The sequence below is a fragment of the Cygnus olor genome, chromosome 3 (genome assembly GCF_009769625.2).
Source record: "Cygnus olor isolate bCygOlo1 chromosome 3, bCygOlo1.pri.v2, whole genome shotgun sequence".
In the NCBI taxonomy this organism is placed as follows: Eukaryota; Metazoa; Chordata; class Aves; order Anseriformes; family Anatidae; genus Cygnus; species Cygnus olor.
In genome coordinates, this window is record NC_049171.1 from 62,686,583 (window position 1) to 62,689,548 (window position 2,966).

Here is a 2,966-nt window from a genome sequence, read left to right on the forward strand (position 1 = left end):
TTTCCCTGCTCTTCTGTCAACTAGTTTCTCACACCTGCTGTTTATTGAGAGACTTAATCTGTTCATCTTAAATATTAAAGGTAAACAGTTCTTGGGTGTCATTTAAAATGAAGCTTTGATACAGTCATTTTGAAGACTGCTGCACCAAATGGGAGTGTGACGAGTCCCTTTGCACAACAGAAGTCCTGTTCGGTGTGTTGACATTTGAAATGCCCTTCCTGCAGCCTAGTGTGGTTGTGTGGGAGTTGTCTCGGGAGTGCTTGTGTGCTGCCAGGAGGGATGAACGGAGAGCAGAGTGCTGAATCCTTTGCCTTTCGTTGCATCTGTTAATGGGAACGTGCCCTCTGGTGCCGAGGGATTCTGTGGACGGCAGTGCGGCACAGTAGTCCTAGGCAGAAGGGCTTCCCGTGTTATGACTGAACACTTCATTTCCGAAACCTGTTGCAGGGGAGGGAGCCTCACATCCCTGCTTCCTGTGTAAGGTTCTCAGCGGTCTGACTAATCATCTAATCTAGCAAACCTTTCTCCATATGCTTACAGCAAGATTTTTCAACCTTTGCATATTACCGCAGAATTCAGGAAGGATGTAAGTGATAGAAGCAATCCAAACTTACAAAAGGTAAAGCAAATACTGCTACGGGTGAAGGAGGGCCACAGCTCAAAAGAGATGAGGTGTGATTAGGAGGTTGGAAGCGCTCTCTGAAGAGCTGGCTGTAGCTGTTCAGATTTAATTTTGGAAGCAAATACTGTGACTGACTTGAATAACATTCAAGTTGAATAACTGCGTGTTGTGTTAATTGTAGAAAGCACTTTGGATACCTGCCTCTTAACATACGAAGATCTATTTATGAGATGGAAATGTAAAGCCACAGTCAGGTAATTGCAAGTAAATGCAGTGATTCCATATTGGTATTTTGCTAAAGGGATCTTAGGTAATGGTTTAAGCCTTAAGCCTGAGTGGGAAAACAAAATGGGAAGTAATGCAAAGGGGAGACTGTTCTTCCCCTGGTTTAATTACTGCAGTCTCTGCCACTTTTTGGGAGGCATATGGTATTGAGCTTTAAATTGCAGAACTTCGGTTTTGATCTGGAATGGTAATTACTGTGTTGCTAAAAGAAACTGAATAGCATTGGGAGAATGTGGAGGAAAGGAAAAGTCAAAAAAAAAAAATAACTTTTCAAGCTGTTACGTGATATAGTATATAGTTAAATAGGGGTGGCACTGGCAAATTGGGTTAAAAGCAAGCCTGGGCTCATGTTCTGGCTGGAGGCATCCCTAATTGTATCAGAGGAGGGGAACAAACTATTCAGGCTGCATATGTGTGTGGGTGTGTGTACCTAAAAATAAATGTCCAGGTTTCACACAGCTATATTCGCATTTGATTTCTCTCCTGACAGTATTCTGTGAAACAACTTCTGTTCATTCTGATGCTAGTAAAACCTGGCCATATAAAACAAAACCTGGCCTCCTGTTAAGGCTGCAGCTGCTGTGTTTTGTCATTGACTTGATACATTAGTATTTTTTGGCGTTAAATGCATTTATTAGTCACTGTGTTTGCTGCATATTTTCTTTTCATTCAGTGATGTCCAACTAACATCAATGGGATACGCAGAGAAATTACGGCTGCTGGTATAGCTCATTAACCCAGAGACAGCCTGATGCTGTGATCATGTGAGCAAAGCTTCTGGGTTTAAACCAGCTGTGGTGGCATTCATGAACAGCTCTTAAGCTATGTTTCAAGAAAAAATTTGTTCCTGCCTCCTATGAACAGAAAGGTTTCGTTTTTCTAATGGACCTGCCTGGAGTGCTATACATTCAAGAGTTTACATCTGGGTCCGTTATATAACATAACCCTGAAGCTACTCCCTTTTGTTAAACATGCATTGCACTTGTTTTCTTGTGAGAAAAACATGTGTGCAGATCACATCCATCTTACTGCTTTCTGTGTCCCATTTTCCTGGCTACATACTCATTTAACAAGCATTTGAAGGAGGGGAAAAAAAAAAGAAAAGCTCCAGCAGGATCTTTTCAAAATAAAAATCTCCCTGGTTATCCAGATAGTTACAGAATAACAAATCAATGCTGCCCTTTGTGTAATGACTCTTACTAATACAAGAGTCATGACTGTGGAATGGAGTCTTTGGAGATGGGAGGTAATCCGGCCGTAAAATCAAGGAGACTTAAATAATAATAATATAGAATTGCCAAATGCTTCCATCTTTTTTTTTCCTTTTTTTTTTCTTTTTCTGTGCCTAAGGTTTTAAATGAATTTGGCTCCGAACTAAGTAATACATTGTTTGGAATGTGAATAATAGTAGGCTCGGTTTAATTGCCTGAGACTTGTTGTAAGAAACATCCCTGCTAGCCGATTACTTGTATTATGTTCACAAGCGTCTGAATCCCCGCATGACAATCTGATTCTTTGGTATTCGTATGTTTTGGAAGCATAATTCTATTAATAATTCTGTCAGCACAAGACACAAATACTAGCTGAGGATATTCGGCGGCTCTGAGCTGAGCTCTTCCTTTCCTGTGTCTCCTGCAAAACCTGCAGGCAGACGGCACCTCTGAGACCTGAGCCAGTAGGAAGATCAAGAAGCTGAATCAGAATCAAGGATCAACATTTTAATAACAAGGGAATTTTTTTTTCCTTAAAGCTTTGTTTAAATGATTACTATGGTTACAGGCCCTGTAACCAGGATACTCTAGTTACACAAATAGTAATTGAGTTTAGCCTGCTTTTAATCTCAGTTTTCTGCCAAAGAATATATTGAACCGTGTGGGAGTCTTTCCTCACCATCGGGCAGTCTTTCCATTCAGCTAGGCTGGCTGGCTGCAGAACAGGAGCAGGCCGAAGACCTTGGCGCGTGGTAACGAAGGACATCAGAAGCTAATGGGCAGTAGCAACATATTGCCTGAGCTGTAACTCACTGCTTAAGTCAGCGTGGCAGCCAGGTTTGTTGAGA